The 14,058-nt window shown below is 44.9% G+C and overlaps 24 non-coding genes across 24 annotated transcripts; all 24 read right to left on the reverse strand.

Moving 5' to 3' along the window:
* Window positions 1–90: 90 nt before the first annotated feature.
* On the reverse strand, window positions 91–281 carry LOC144392349 (U2 spliceosomal RNA). Its single transcript, XR_013455736.1, has one exon. It is a non-coding gene; the product is annotated as a U2 spliceosomal RNA (small nuclear RNA).
* A 591-nt stretch (window positions 282–872) lies between these two features.
* LOC144392592 (U5 spliceosomal RNA) lies at window positions 873–987 on the reverse strand. Its single transcript, XR_013455975.1, has one exon. It is a non-coding gene; the product is annotated as a U5 spliceosomal RNA (small nuclear RNA).
* Window positions 988–1,336: 349 nt separating this feature from the next.
* Window positions 1,337–1,500, reverse strand: LOC144392132 (U1 spliceosomal RNA). The gene has a single exon (XR_013455518.1). It is a non-coding gene; the product is annotated as a U1 spliceosomal RNA (small nuclear RNA).
* A 276-nt stretch (window positions 1,501–1,776) lies between these two features.
* Window positions 1,777–1,967, reverse strand: LOC144392376 (U2 spliceosomal RNA). Its single transcript, XR_013455764.1, has one exon. It is a non-coding gene; the product is annotated as a U2 spliceosomal RNA (small nuclear RNA).
* A 591-nt stretch (window positions 1,968–2,558) lies between these two features.
* Window positions 2,559–2,673, reverse strand: LOC144392594 (U5 spliceosomal RNA). Its single transcript, XR_013455977.1, has one exon. It is a non-coding gene; the product is annotated as a U5 spliceosomal RNA (small nuclear RNA).
* Window positions 2,674–3,022: 349 nt separating this feature from the next.
* On the reverse strand, window positions 3,023–3,186 carry LOC144392133 (U1 spliceosomal RNA). The gene has a single exon (XR_013455519.1). It is a non-coding gene; the product is annotated as a U1 spliceosomal RNA (small nuclear RNA).
* A 276-nt stretch (window positions 3,187–3,462) lies between these two features.
* On the reverse strand, window positions 3,463–3,653 carry LOC144392377 (U2 spliceosomal RNA). The gene has a single exon (XR_013455765.1). It is a non-coding gene; the product is annotated as a U2 spliceosomal RNA (small nuclear RNA).
* Window positions 3,654–4,255: 602 nt separating this feature from the next.
* LOC144392595 (U5 spliceosomal RNA) lies at window positions 4,256–4,370 on the reverse strand. Its single transcript, XR_013455978.1, has one exon. It is a non-coding gene; the product is annotated as a U5 spliceosomal RNA (small nuclear RNA).
* Window positions 4,371–4,812: 442 nt separating this feature from the next.
* Window positions 4,813–4,976, reverse strand: LOC144392134 (U1 spliceosomal RNA). Its single transcript, XR_013455520.1, has one exon. It is a non-coding gene; the product is annotated as a U1 spliceosomal RNA (small nuclear RNA).
* Window positions 4,977–5,252: 276 nt separating this feature from the next.
* LOC144392465 (U2 spliceosomal RNA) lies at window positions 5,253–5,443 on the reverse strand. Its single transcript, XR_013455853.1, has one exon. It is a non-coding gene; the product is annotated as a U2 spliceosomal RNA (small nuclear RNA).
* A 591-nt stretch (window positions 5,444–6,034) lies between these two features.
* LOC144392596 (U5 spliceosomal RNA) lies at window positions 6,035–6,149 on the reverse strand. The gene has a single exon (XR_013455979.1). It is a non-coding gene; the product is annotated as a U5 spliceosomal RNA (small nuclear RNA).
* A 349-nt stretch (window positions 6,150–6,498) lies between these two features.
* Window positions 6,499–6,662, reverse strand: LOC144392135 (U1 spliceosomal RNA). The gene has a single exon (XR_013455522.1). It is a non-coding gene; the product is annotated as a U1 spliceosomal RNA (small nuclear RNA).
* Window positions 6,663–6,938: 276 nt separating this feature from the next.
* LOC144392378 (U2 spliceosomal RNA) lies at window positions 6,939–7,129 on the reverse strand. Its single transcript, XR_013455766.1, has one exon. It is a non-coding gene; the product is annotated as a U2 spliceosomal RNA (small nuclear RNA).
* A 602-nt stretch (window positions 7,130–7,731) lies between these two features.
* LOC144392597 (U5 spliceosomal RNA) lies at window positions 7,732–7,846 on the reverse strand. The gene has a single exon (XR_013455981.1). It is a non-coding gene; the product is annotated as a U5 spliceosomal RNA (small nuclear RNA).
* Window positions 7,847–8,288: 442 nt separating this feature from the next.
* On the reverse strand, window positions 8,289–8,452 carry LOC144392136 (U1 spliceosomal RNA). The gene has a single exon (XR_013455523.1). It is a non-coding gene; the product is annotated as a U1 spliceosomal RNA (small nuclear RNA).
* A 276-nt stretch (window positions 8,453–8,728) lies between these two features.
* On the reverse strand, window positions 8,729–8,919 carry LOC144392379 (U2 spliceosomal RNA). The gene has a single exon (XR_013455767.1). It is a non-coding gene; the product is annotated as a U2 spliceosomal RNA (small nuclear RNA).
* A 602-nt stretch (window positions 8,920–9,521) lies between these two features.
* On the reverse strand, window positions 9,522–9,636 carry LOC144392086 (U5 spliceosomal RNA). The gene has a single exon (XR_013455473.1). It is a non-coding gene; the product is annotated as a U5 spliceosomal RNA (small nuclear RNA).
* A 442-nt stretch (window positions 9,637–10,078) lies between these two features.
* Window positions 10,079–10,242, reverse strand: LOC144392137 (U1 spliceosomal RNA). Its single transcript, XR_013455524.1, has one exon. It is a non-coding gene; the product is annotated as a U1 spliceosomal RNA (small nuclear RNA).
* A 276-nt stretch (window positions 10,243–10,518) lies between these two features.
* Window positions 10,519–10,709, reverse strand: LOC144392380 (U2 spliceosomal RNA). The gene has a single exon (XR_013455768.1). It is a non-coding gene; the product is annotated as a U2 spliceosomal RNA (small nuclear RNA).
* A 602-nt stretch (window positions 10,710–11,311) lies between these two features.
* Window positions 11,312–11,426, reverse strand: LOC144392598 (U5 spliceosomal RNA). Its single transcript, XR_013455982.1, has one exon. It is a non-coding gene; the product is annotated as a U5 spliceosomal RNA (small nuclear RNA).
* Window positions 11,427–11,868: 442 nt separating this feature from the next.
* LOC144392138 (U1 spliceosomal RNA) lies at window positions 11,869–12,032 on the reverse strand. Its single transcript, XR_013455525.1, has one exon. It is a non-coding gene; the product is annotated as a U1 spliceosomal RNA (small nuclear RNA).
* Window positions 12,033–12,308: 276 nt separating this feature from the next.
* On the reverse strand, window positions 12,309–12,499 carry LOC144392382 (U2 spliceosomal RNA). Its single transcript, XR_013455769.1, has one exon. It is a non-coding gene; the product is annotated as a U2 spliceosomal RNA (small nuclear RNA).
* A 602-nt stretch (window positions 12,500–13,101) lies between these two features.
* Window positions 13,102–13,216, reverse strand: LOC144392599 (U5 spliceosomal RNA). Its single transcript, XR_013455983.1, has one exon. It is a non-coding gene; the product is annotated as a U5 spliceosomal RNA (small nuclear RNA).
* Window positions 13,217–13,658: 442 nt separating this feature from the next.
* LOC144392141 (U1 spliceosomal RNA) lies at window positions 13,659–13,822 on the reverse strand. The gene has a single exon (XR_013455527.1). It is a non-coding gene; the product is annotated as a U1 spliceosomal RNA (small nuclear RNA).
* Between the last annotated feature and the right edge of the window lie 236 nt (window positions 13,823–14,058).

Raw genomic sequence — 14,058 nt, forward strand, 5'->3', positions numbered from 1 at the left:
GGAGGTGAGACTTGTTTTACTCAAAGCAGAAATCATTTCCAACACCACACCACTGATTCAGGTTACCATTTCTTTTATTTTCCACAATTTAAAGGGTGCACCGTTCCCGGAGGTGCTGCAATACCGGGTCGATGCTTGGAGTGAACGGAGCAAGCCCCTTTTTCATCTCCCAGAGCTAAAAATCGGCTTAATATGTAGTCCTCGTATAGAGGACATATCAGATATTAAACTGATAAGAACAGATACTACACTTGATCTTAGCCAAAAGGCCGAGAAGCGATAACACCAAACTGTTTGTTTGCAGACCCAACGTACCAGCACATATCTCAATTGTCGCGGTGCGGTTCTTTCAACTGGGCGTAGCAGTCGCTTGCTACTTAACAACCCACTCCCCACGCTGCCCCCGTCCTCAAAAAAGCTAAAATCATTGATTTGTTTACAAGCAAAAGTGTAAACTCCTGCTGAAATCTGGTTGATTTCACTGTTGTTTCAGACACTAGAGACTCCAGTGATGATTAATCACTGTAAAGTCCTGCTGAAAATCTTGTTGATTTCACAATGGATTCAGACAGAGATTTGAGACTTGCTGCAAGGCTCCACTAGTGACTCCAGTGATGATTCCTGCTGAAAATCTTGTTGATTTCACAATGAATTCAGACAGTGATTTGCTGATTTGAGACGTGCTCCACCGGAGACTCCAGTAAAGTGACCATTAATCCCTGTAAAATCCTGCTGATTTCACTTTGGATTCAGACAGTGATTTGAGACTTGCTGCACTAGTGACTCCAGTGATAAGTAAACACAACTTTGTTTGTGCTCCATTGTCCGGAGCCTCTGTCCAACTACTTTTCTTTTCACACAAGTACATGAGGCTCAGCCAATTGGCAGAGCCTGCCAAAAATATGGTCAACTCATTGTTGTTCCTCTCCACGGAAGTCTTTAGTAAAAGGCGAAAGACTTATGCGTATTGAAGAGAAACCAAAGTCAGTTGCGGAATCAGGTGGCAGGCAGCCTTATATCCCAGTCGCAACAGTGATCCCTCTTGTGGTTGGGACTGGTTGAGCTGCGGTTGTCCAATGCCAAACCCATTCCCCAGCACCAGCCATCAAAAACTCATTGATTTGTTTACAAGCAAAAGTGTAAAGTCCTGCTGAAATGTGCTTGATTTCACTTTGGATTCAGACAGTGATTTGCTGATTGTAGACTCCCTCCACCGGAGACTCCAGTGCAGTGGTGATTAATCCGTGTAAAATCCTGCTGAAATGTGGTTGATTTCACTAGGGATTCAGACAGTGATGATTAAACGGGACACCTGGTTTTTCTTTGACTTCAATATCAGGGGAGAGCGCGAACGCAGTCCCCCACTACCACAAATTATGCAGTCGAGATTCCCACATTTGGGGAATTCGCAGTGGTCAGCACAGTCGCAGTGCAATGACTGAGCCTCGCCCTGGGTGAACCACCTTCTTGATCATGGTATCTCCCCTGCCAGGTAAGTATGAGTTGGTGGTGACAGAGGCAGGGACGGTATTCCCAGTCACAGCATTTGTGGTGACGGTTCGCAGATGGCACCGTCCTCACAGATCGGTGAAGTTAAAATCAGTGATTTGAGACTTGCAAAACAAAGTCACTATTGATGAGTAAGCATAAGTCACTTGCCAAAAGCCTCAGTCTTAAAAACTATGTGGAGGTGAGACTTGTTTTACTCAAAGCAGAAATCATTTCCAACACCACACCACTGATTCAGGTTACCCTTTCTTTTATTTTCCACAATTTAAAGGGTGCACCGTTCCCGGAGGTGCTGCAATACCGGGCCGATGCTTGGAGTGAACGGAGCAAGCCCCTTTTTCATCTCCCAGAGCTAAAAATCGGCTTAATATGTAGTCCTCGTATAGAGGACATATCAGATATTAAACTGATAAGAACAGATACTACACTTGATCTTAGCCAAAAGGCCGAGAAGCGATAACACCAAACTGTTTGTTTGCAGACCCAACGTACCAGCACATATCTCAATTGTCGCGGTGCGGTTCTTTCAACTGGGCGTAGCAGTCGCTTGCTACTTAACAACCCACTCCCCACGCTGCCCCCGTCCTCAAAAAAGCTAAAATCATTGATTTGTTTACAAGCAAAAGTGTAAACTCCTGCTGAAATCTGGTTGATTTCACTGTTGTTTCAGACACTAGAGACTCCAGTGATGATTAATCACTGTAAAGTCCTGCTGAAAATCTTGTTGATTTCACAATGGATTCAGACAGAGATTTGAGACTTGCTGCAAGGCTCCACTAGTGACTCCAGTGATGATTCCTGCTGAAAATCTTGTTGATTTCACAATGAATTCAGACAGTGATTTGCTGATTTGAGACGTGCTCCACCGGAGACTCCAGTAAAGTGACCATTAATCCCTGTAAAATCCTGCTGATTTCACTTTGGATTCAGACAGTGATTTGAGACTTGCTGCACTAGTGACTCCAGTGATAAGTAAACACAACTTTGTTTGTGCTCCATTGTCAGGAGCCTCTGTCCAACTACTTTTCTTTTCACACAAGTACATGAGGCTCAGCCAATTGGCAGAGCCTGCCAAAAATATGGTCAACTCATTGTTGTTCCTCTCCACGGAAGTCTTTAGTAAAAGGCGAAAGACTTATGCGTATTGAAGAGAAACCAAAGTCAGTTGCGGAATCAGGTGGCAGGCAGCCTTATATCCCAGTCGCAACAGTGATCCCTCTTGTGGTTGGGACTGGTTGAGCTGCGGTTGTCCAATGCCAAACCCATTCCCCAGCACCAGCCATCAAAAACTCATTGATTTGTTTACAAGCAAAAGTGTAAAGTCCTGCTGAAATGTGCTTGATTTCACTTTGGATTCAGACAGTGATTTGCTGATTGTAGACTCCCTCCACCGGAGACTCCAGTGCAGTGGTGATTAATCCGTGTAAAATCCTGCTGAAATGTGGTTGATTTCACTAGGGATTCAGACAGTGATGATTAAACGGGACACCTGGTTTTTCTTTGACTTCAATATCAGGGGAGAGCGCGAACGCAGTCCCCCACTACCACAAATTATGCAGTCGAGATTCCCACATTTGGGGAATTCGCAGTGGTCAGCACAGTCGCAGTGCAATGACTGAGCCTCGCCCTGGGTGAACCACCTTCTTGATCATGGTATCTCCCCTGCCAGGTAAGTATGAGTTGGTGGTGACAGAGGCAGGGACGGTATTCCCAGTCACAGCATTTGTGGTGACGGTTCGCAGATGGCACCGTCCTCACAGATCGGTGAAGTTAAAATCAGTGATTTGAGACTTGCAAAACAAAGGCACTATTGATGAGTAAGCATAAGTCACTTGCCAAAAGCCTCAGTCTTAAAAACTATGTGGAGGTGAGACTTGTTTTACTCAAAGCAGAAATCATTTCCAACACCACACCACTGATTCAGGTTACCCTTTCTTTTATTTTCCACAATTTAAAGGGTGCACCGTTCCCGGAGGTGCTGCAATACCGGGCCGATGCTTGGAGTGAACGGAGCAAGCCCCTTTTTCATCTCCCAGAGCTAAAAATCGGCTTAATATGTAGTCCTCGTATAGAGGACATATCAGATATTAAACTGATAAGAACAGATACTACACTTGATCTTAGCCAAAAGGCCGAGAAGCGATAACACCAAACTGTTTGTTTGCAGACCCAACGTACCAGCACATATCTCAATTGTCGCGGTGCGGTTCTTTCAACTGGGCGTAGCAGTCGCTTGCTACTTAACAACCCACTCCCCACGCTGCCCCCGTCCTCAAAAAAGCTAAAATCATTGATTTGTTTACAAGCAAAAGTGTAAACTCCTGCTGAAATCTGGTTGATTTCACTGTTGTTTCAGACACTAGAGACTCCAGTGATGATTAATCACTGTAAAGTCCTGCTGAAAATCTTGTTGATTTCACAATGGATTCAGACAGAGATTTGAGACTTGCTGCAAGGCTCCACTAGTGACTCCAGTGATGATTCCTGCTGAAAATCTTGTTGATTTCACAATGAATTCAGACAGTGATTTGCTGATTTGAGACGTGCTCCACCGGAGACTCCAGTAAAGTGACCATTAATCCCTGTAAAATCCTGCTGAAATCTGGTTGATTTCACTTTGGATTCAGACAGTGATTTGAGACTTGCTGCACTAGTGACTCCAGTGATAAGTAAACACAACTTTGTTTGTGCTCCATTGTCAGGAGCCTCTGTCCAACTACTTTTCTTTTCACACAAGTACATGAGGCTCAGCCAATTGGCAGAGCCTGCCAAAAATATGGTCAACTCATTGTTGTTCCTCTCCACGGAAGTCTTTAGTAAAAGGCGAAAGACTTATGCGTATTGAAGAGAAACCAAAGTCAGTTGCGGAATCAGGTGGCAGGCAGCCTTATATCCCAGTCGCAACAGTGATCCCTCTTGTGGTTGGGACTGGTTGAGCTGCGGTTGTCCAATGCCAAACCCATTCCCCAGCACCAGCCATCAAAAACTCATTGATTTGTTTACAAGCAAAAGTGTAAAGTCCTGCTGAAATGTGCTTGATTTCACTTTGGATTCAGACAGTGATTTGCTGATTTGAGACGTGCTCCACTGGAGACTCCAGCGCAGTGATGATTAATGCTGAAATCTGGTTGATTTCACTTTGGATTCAGACAGTGATTTGCTGATTGTAGACTCCCTCCACCGGAGACTCCAGTGCAGTGGTGATTAATCCGTGTAAAATCCTGCTGAAATGTGGTTGATTTCACTAGGGATTCAGACAGTGATGATTAAACGGGACACCTGGTTTTTCTTTGACTTCAATATCAGGGGAGAGCGCGAACGCAGTCCCCCACTACCACAAATTATGCAGTCGAGATTCCCACATTTGGGGAATTCGCAGTGGTCAGCACAGTCGCAGTGCAATGACTGAGCCTCGCCCTGGGTGAACCACCTTCTTGATCATGGTATCTCCCCTGCCAGGTAAGTATGAGTTGGTGGTGACAGAGGCAGGGACGGTATTCCCAGTCACAGCATTTGTGGTGACGGTTCGCAGATGGCACCGTCCTCACAGATCGGTGAAGTTAAAATCAGTGATTTGAGACTTGCAAAACAAAGGCACTATTGATGAGTAAGCATAAGTCACTTGCCAAAAGCCTCAGTCTTAAAAACTATGTGGAGGTGAGACTTGTTTTACTCAAAGCAGAAATCATTTCCAACACCACACCACTGATTCAGGTTACCCTTTCTTTTATTTTCCACAATTTAAAGGGTGCACCGTTCCCAGAGGTGCTGCAATACCGGGCCGATGCTTGGAGTGAACGGAGCAAGCCCCTTTTTCATCTCCCAGAGCTAAAAATCGGCTTAATATGTAGTCCTCGTATAGAGGACATATCAGATATTAAACTGATAAGAACAGATACTACACTTGATCTTAGCCAAAAGGCCGAGAAGCGATAACACCAAACTGTTTGTTTGCAGACCCAACGTACCAGCACATATCTCAATTGTCGCGGTGCGGTTCTTTCAACTGGGCGTAGCAGTCGCTTGCTACTTAACAACCCACTCCCCACGCTGCCCCCGTCCTCAAAAAAGCTAAAATCATTGATTTGTTTACAAGCAAAAGTGTAAACTCCTGCTGAAATCTGGTTGATTTCACTGTTGTTTCAGACACTAGAGACTCCAGTGATGATTAATCACTGTAAAGTCCTGCTGAAAATCTTGTTGATTTCACAATGGATTCAGACAGAGATTTGAGACTTGCTGCAAGGCTCCACTAGTGACTCCAGTGATGATTCCTGCTGAAAATCTTGTTGATTTCACAATGAATTCAGACAGTGATTTGCTGATTTGAGACGTGCTCCACCGGAGACTCCAGTAAAGTGACCATTAATCCCTGTAAAATCCTGCTGATTTCACTTTGGATTCAGACAGTGATTTGAGACTTGCTGCACTAGTGACTCCAGGGATAAGTAAACACAACTTTGTTTGTGCTCCATTGTCAGGAGCCTCTGTCCAACTACTTTTCTTTTCACACAAGTACATGAGGCTCAGCCAATTGGCAGAGCCTGCCAAAAATATGGTCAACTCATTGTTGTTCCTCTCCACGGAAGTCTTTAGTAAAAGGCGAAAGACTTATGCGTATTGAAGAGAAACCAAAGTCAGTTGCGGAATCAGGTGGCAGGCAGCCTTATATCCCAGTCGCAACAGTGATCCCTCTTGTGGTTGGGACTGGTTGAGCTGCGGTTGTCCAATGCCAAACCCATTCCCCAGCACCAGCCATCAAAAACTCATTGATTTGTTTACAAGCAAAAGTGTAAAGTCCTGCTGAAATGTGCTTGATTTCACTTTGGATTCAGACAGTGATTTGCTGATTGTAGACTCCCTCCACCGGAGACTCCAGTGCAGTGGTGATTAATCCGTGTAAAATCCTGCTGAAATGTGGTTGATTTCACTAGGGATTCAGACAGTGATGATTAAACGGGACACCTGGTTTTTCTTTGACTTCAATATCAGGGGAGAGCGCGAACGCAGTCCCCCACTACCACAAATTATGCAGTCGAGATTCCCACATTTGGGGAATTCGCAGTGGTCAGCACAGTCGCAGTGCAATGACTGAGCCTCGCCCTGGGTGAACCACCTTCTTGATCATGGTATCTCCCCTGCCAGGTAAGTATGAGTTGGTGGTGACAGAGGCAGGGACGGTATTCCCAGTCACAGCATTTGTGGTGACGGTTCGCAGATGGCACCGTCCTCACAGATCGGTGAAGTTAAAATCAGTGATTTGAGACTTGCAAAACAAAGGCACTATTGATGAGTAAGCATAAGTCACTTGCCAAAAGCCTCAGTCTTAAAAACTATGTGGAGGTGAGACTTGTTTTACTCAAAGCAGAAATCATTTCCAACACCACACCACTGATTCAGGTTACCCTTTCTTTTATTTTCCACAATTTAAAGGGTGCACCGTTCCCGGAGGTGCTGCAATACCGGGCCGATGCTTGGAGTGAACGGAGCAAGCCCCTTTTTCATCTCCCAGAGCTAAAAATCGGCTTAATATGTAGTCCTCGTATAGAGGACATATCAGATATTAAACTGATAAGAACAGATACTACACTTGATCTTAGCCAAAAGGCCGAGAAGCGATAACACCAAACTGTTTGTTTGCAGACCCAACGTACCAGCACATATCTCAATTGTCGCGGTGCGGTTCTTTCAACTGGGCGTAGCAGTCGCTTGCTACTTAACAACCCACTCCCCACGCTGCCCCCGTCCTCAAAAAAGCTAAAATCATTGATTTGTTTACAAGCAAAAGTGTAAACTCCTGCTGAAATCTGGTTGATTTCACTGTTGTTTCAGACACTAGAGACTCCAGTGATGATTAATCACTGTAAAGTCCTGCTGAAAATCTTGTTGATTTCACAATGGATTCAGACAGAGATTTGAGACTTGCTGCAAGGCTCCACTAGTGACTCCAGTGATGATTCCTGCTGAAAATCTTGTTGATTTCACAATGAATTCAGACAGTGATTTGCTGATTTGAGACGTGCTCCACCGGAGACTCCAGTAAAGTGACCATTAATCCCTGTAAAATCCTGCTGAAATCCTGCTGATTTCACTTTGGATTCAGACAGTGATTTGAGACTTGCTGCACTAGTGACTCCAGTGATAAGTAAACACAACTTTGTTTGTGCTCCATTGTCAGGAGCCTCTGTCCAACTACTTTTCTTTTCACACAAGTACATGAGGCTCAGCCAATTGGCAGAGCCTGCCAAAAATATGGTCAACTCATTGTTGTTCCTCTCCACGGAAGTCTTTAGTAAAAGGCGAAAGACTTATGCGTATTGAAGAGAAACCAAAGTCAGTTGCGGAATCAGGTGGCAGGCAGCCTTATATCCCAGTCGCAACAGTGATCCCTCTTGTGGTTGGGACTGGTTGAGCTGCGGTTGTCCAATGCCAAACCCATTCCCCAGCACCAGCCATCAAAAACTCATTGATTTGTTTACAAGCAAAAGTGTAAAGTCCTGCTGAAATGTGCTTGATTTCACTTTGGATTCAGACAGTGATTTGCTGATTTGAGACGTGCTCCACTGGAGACTCCAGCGCAGTGATGATTAATGCTGAAATCTGGTTGATTTCACTTTGGATTCAGACAGTGATTTGCTGATTGTAGACTCCCTCCACCGGAGACTCCAGTGCAGTGGTGATTAATCCGTGTAAAATCCTGCTGAAATGTGGTTGATTTCACTAGGGATTCAGACAGTGATGATTAAACGGGACACCTGGTTTTTCTTTGACTTCAATATCAGGGGAGAGCGCGAACGCAGTCCCCCACTACCACAAATTATGCAGTCGAGATTCCCACATTTGGGGAATTCGCAGTGGTCAGCACAGTCGCAGTGCAATGACTGAGCCTCGCCCTGGGTGAACCACCTTCTTGATCATGGTATCTCCCCTGCCAGGTAAGTATGAGTTGGTGGTGACAGAGGCAGGGACGGTATTCCCAGTCACAGCATTTGTGGTGACGGTTCGCAGATGGCACCGTCCTCACAGATCGGTGAAGTTAAAATCAGTGATTTGAGACTTGCAAAACAAAGGCACTATTGATGAGTAAGCATAAGTCACTTGCCAAAAGCCTCAGTCTTAAAAACTATGTGGAGGTGAGACTTGTTTTACTCAAAGCAGAAATCATTTCCAACACCACACCACTGATTCAGGTTACCCTTTCTTTTATTTTCCACAATTTAAAGGGTGCACCGTTCCCGGAGGTGCTGCAATACCGGGCCGATGCTTGGAGTGAACGGAGCAAGCCCCTTTTTCATCTCCCAGAGCTAAAAATCGGCTTAATATGTAGTCCTCGTATAGAGGACATATCAGATATTAAACTGATAAGAACAGATACTACACTTGATCTTAGCCAAAAGGCCGAGAAGCGATAACACCAAACTGTTTGTTTGCAGACCCAACGTACCAGCACATATCTCAATTGTCGCGGTGCGGTTCTTTCAACTGGGCGTAGCAGTCGCTTGCTACTTAACAACCCACTCCCCACGCTGCCCCCGTCCTCAAAAAAGCTAAAATCATTGATTTGTTTACAAGCAAAAGTGTAAACTCCTGCTGAAATCTGGTTGATTTCACTGTTGTTTCAGACACTAGAGACTCCAGTGATGATTAATCACTGTAAAGTCCTGCTGAAAATCTTGTTGATTTCACAATGGATTCAGACAGAGATTTGAGACTTGCTGCAAGGCTCCACTAGTGACTCCAGTGATGATTCCTGCTGAAAATCTTGTTGATTTCACAATGAATTCAGACAGTGATTTGCTGATTTGAGACGTGCTCCACCGGAGACTCCAGTAAAGTGACCATTAATCCCTGTAAAATCCTGCTGAAATCTGGTTGATTTCACTTTGGATTCAGACAGTGATTTGAGACTTGCTGCACTAGTGACTCCAGTGATAAGTAAACACAACTTTGTTTGTGCTCCATTGTCAGGAGCCTCTGTCCAACTACTTTTCTTTTCACACAAGTACATGAGGCTCAGCCAATTGGCAGAGCCTGCCAAAAATATGGTCAACTCATTGTTGTTCCTCTCCACAGAAGTCTTTAGTAAAAGGCGAAAGACTTATGCGTATTGAAGAGAAACCAAAGTCAGTTGCGGAATCAGGTGGCAGGCAGCCTTATATCCCAGTCGCAACAGTGATCCCTCTTGTGGTTGGGACTGGTTGAGCTGCGGTTGTCCAATGCCAAACCCATTCCCCAGCACCAGCCATCAAAAACTCATTGATTTGTTTACAAGCAAAAGTGTAAAGTCCTGCTGAAATGTGCTTGATTTCACTTTGGATTCAGACAGTGATTTGCTGATTTGAGACGTGCTCCACTGGAGACTCCAGCGCAGTGATGATTAATGCTGAAATCTGGTTGATTTCACTTTGGATTCAGACAGTGATTTGCTGATTGTAGACTCCCTCCACCGGAGACTCCAGTGCAGTGGTGATTAATCCGTGTAAAATCCTGCTGAAATGTGGTTGATTTCACTAGGGATTCAGACAGTGATGATTAAACGGGACACCTGGTTTTTCTTTGACTTCAATATCAGGGGAGAGCGCGAACGCAGTCCCCCACTACCACAAATTATGCAGTCGAGATTCCCACATTTGGGGAATTCGCAGTGGTCAGCACAGTCGCAGTGCAATGACTGAGCCTCGCCCTGGGTGAACCACCTTCTTGATCATGGTATCTCCCCTGCCAGGTAAGTATGAGTTGGTGGTGACAGAGGCAGGGACGGTATTCCCAGTCACAGCATTTGTGGTGACGGTTCGCAGATGGCACCGTCCTCACAGATCGGTGAAGTTAAAATCAGTGATTTGAGACTTGCAAAACAAAGGCACTATTGATGAGTAAGCATAAGTCACTTGCCAAAAGCCTCAGTCTTAAAAACTATGTGGAGGTGAGACTTGTTTTACTCAAAGCAGAAATCATTTCCAACACCACACCACTGATTCAGGTTACCCTTTCTTTTATTTTCCACAATTTAAAGGGTGCACCGTTCCCGGAGGTGCTGCAATACCGGGCCGATGCTTGGAGTGAACGGAGCAAGCCCCTTTTTCATCTCCCAGAGCTAAAAATCGGCTTAATATGTAGTCCTCGTATAGAGGACATATCAGATATTAAACTGATAAGAACAGATACTACACTTGATCTTAGCCAAAAGGCCGAGAAGCGATAACACCAAACTGTTTGTTTGCAGACCCAACGTACCAGCACATATCTCAATTGTCGCGGTGCGGTTCTTTCAACTGGGCGTAGCAGTCGCTTGCTACTTAACAACCCACTCCCCACGCTGCCCCCGTCCTCAAAAAAGCTAAAATCATTGATTTGTTTACAAGCAAAAGTGTAAACTCCTGCTGAAATCTGGTTGATTTCACTGTTGTTTCAGACACTAGAGACTCCAGTGATGATTAATCACTGTAAAGTCCTGCTGAAAATCTTGTTGATTTCACAATGGATTCAGACAGAGATTTGAGACTTGCTGCAAGGCTCCACTAGTGACTCCAGTGATGATTCCTGCTGAAAATCTTGTTGATTTCACAATGAATTCAGACAGTGATTTGCTGATTTGAGACGTGCTCCACCGGAGACTCCAGTAAAGTGACCATTAATCCCTGTAAAATCCTGCTGAAATCTGGTTGATTTCACTTTGGATTCAGACAGTGATTTGAGACTTGCTGCACTAGTGACTCCAGTGATAAGTAAACACAACTTTGTTTGTGCTCCATTGTCAGGAGCCTCTGTCCAACTACTTTTCTTTTCACACAAGTACATGAGGCTCAGCCAATTGGCAGAGCCTGCCAAAAATATGGTCAACTCATTGTTGTTCCTCTCCACGGAAGTCTTTAGTAAAAGGCGAAAGACTTATGCGTATTGAAGAGAAACCAAAGTCAGTTGCGGAATCAGGTGGCAGGCAGCCTTATATCCCAGTCGCAACAGTGATCCCTCTTGTGGTTGGGACTGGTTGAGCTGCGGTTGTCCAATGCCAAACCCATTCCCCAGCACCAGCCATCAAAAACTCATTGATTTGTTTACAAGCAAAAGTGTAAAGTCCTGCTGAAATGTGCTTGATTTCACTTTGGATTCAGACAGTGATTTGCTGATTTGAGACGTGCTCCACTGGAGACTCCAGCGCAGTGATGATTAATGCTGAAATCTGGTTGATTTCACTTTGGATTCAGACAGTGATTTGCTGATTGTAGACTCCCTCCACCGGAGACTCCAGTGCAGTGGTGATTAATCCGTGTAAAATCCTGCTGAAATGTGGTTGATTTCACTAGGGATTCAGACAGTGATGATTAAACGGGACACCTGGTTTTTCTTTGACTTCAATATCAGGGGAGAGCGCGAACGCAGTCCCCCACTACCACAAATTATGCAGTCGAGATTCCCACATTTGGGGAATTCGCAGTGGTCAGCACAGTCGCAGTGCAATGACTGAGCCTCGCCCTGGGTGAACCACCTTCTTGATCATGGTATCTCCCCTGCCAGGTAAGTATGAGTTGGTGGTGACAGAGGCAGGGACGGTATTCCCAGTCACAGCATTTGTGGTGACGGTTCGCAGATGGCACCGTCCTCACAGATCGGTGAAGTTAAAATCAGTGATTTGAGACTTGCAAAACAAAGGCACTATTGATGAGTAAGCATAAGTCACTTGCCAAAAGCCTCAGTCTTAAAAACTATGTGGAGGTGAGACTTGTTTTACTCAAAGCAGAAATCATTTCCAACACCACACCACTGATTCAGGTTACCCTTTCTTTTATTTTCCACAATTTAAAGGGTGCACCGTTCCCGGAGGTGCTGCAATACCGGGCCGATGCTTGGAGTGAACGGAGCAAGCCCCTTTTTCATCTCCCAGAGCTAAAAATCGGCTTAATATGTAGTCCTCGTATAGAGGACATATCAGATATTAAACTGATAAGAACAGATACTACACTTGATCTTAGCCAAAAGGCCGAGAAGCGATAACACCAAACTGTTTGTTTGCAGACCCAACGTACCAGCACATATCTCAATTGTCGCGGTGCGGTTCTTTCAACTGGGCGTAGCAGTCGCTTGCTACTTAACAACCCACTCCCCACGCTGCCCCCGTCCTCAAAAAAGCTAAAATCATTGATTTGTTTACAAGCAAAAGTGTAAACTCCTGCTGAAATCTGGTTGATTTCACTGTTGTTTCAGACACTAGAGACTCCAGTGATGATTAATCACTGTAAAGTCCTGCTGAAAATCTTGTTGATTTCACAATGGATTCAGACAGAGATTTGAGACTTGCTGCAAGGCTCCACTAGTGACTCCAGTGATGATTCCTGCTGAAAATCTTGTTGATTTCACAATGAATTCAGACAGTGATTTGCTGATTTGAGACGTGCTCCACCGGAGACTCCAGTAAAGTGACCATTAATCCCTGTAAAATCCTGCTGAAATCTGGTTGATTTCACTTTGGATTCAGACAGTGATTTGAGACTTGCTGCACTAGTGACTCCAGTGATAAGTAAACACAACTTTGTTTGTGCTCCATTGTCAGGAGCCTCTGTCCAACTACTTTTCTTTTCACACAAGTACATGAGGCTCAGCCAATTGGCAGAGCCTGCCAAAAATATGGTCAACTCATTGTTGTTCCTCTCCACGGAAGTCTTTAGTAAAAGGCGAAAGACTTATGCGTATTGAAGAGAAACCAAAGTCAGTTGCGGAATCAGGTGGCAGGCAGCCTTATATCCCAGTCGCAACAGTGATCCCTCTTGTGGTTGGGACTGGTTGAGCTGCGGTTGTCCAATGCCAAACCCATTCCCCAGCACCAGCCATCAAAAACTCATTGATTTGTTTACAAGCAAAAGTGTAAAGTCCTGCTGAAATGTGCTTGATTTCACTTTGGATTCAGACAGTGATTTGCTGATTTGAGACGTGCTCCACTGGAGACTCCAGCGCAGTGATGATTAATGCTGAAATCTGGTTGATTTCACTTTGGATTCAGACAGTGATTTGCTGATTGTAGACTCCCTCCACCGGAGACTCCAGTGCAGTGGTGATTAATCCGTGTAAAATCCTGCTGAAATGTGGTTGATTTCACTAGGGATTCAGACAGTGATGATTAAACGGGACACCTGGTTTTTCTTTGACTTCAATATCAGGGGAGAGCGCGAACGCAGTCCCCCACTACCACAAATTATGCAGTCGAGATTCCCACATTTGGGGAATTCGCAGTGGTCAGCACAGTCGCAGTGCAATGACTGAGCCTCGCCCTGGGTGAACCACCTTCTTGATCATGGTATCTCCCCTGCCAGGTAAGTATGAGTTGGTGGTGACAGAGGCAGGGACGGTATTCCCAGTCACAGCATTTGTGGTGACGGTTCGCAGATGGCACCGTCCTCACAGATCGGTGAAGTTAAAATCAGTGATTTGAGACTTGCAAAACAAAGGCACTATTGATGAGTAAGCATAAGTCACTTGCCAAAAGCCTCAGTCTTAAAAACTATGTGGAGGTGAGACTTGTTTTACTCAAAGCAGAAATCATTTCCAACACCACAC

Source organism: Gasterosteus aculeatus, unplaced genomic scaffold, assembly GCF_964276395.1.
Source record: "Gasterosteus aculeatus unplaced genomic scaffold, fGasAcu3.hap1.1 HAP1_SCAFFOLD_23, whole genome shotgun sequence".
NCBI classification, from domain to species: Eukaryota; Metazoa; Chordata; class Actinopteri; order Perciformes; family Gasterosteidae; genus Gasterosteus; species Gasterosteus aculeatus.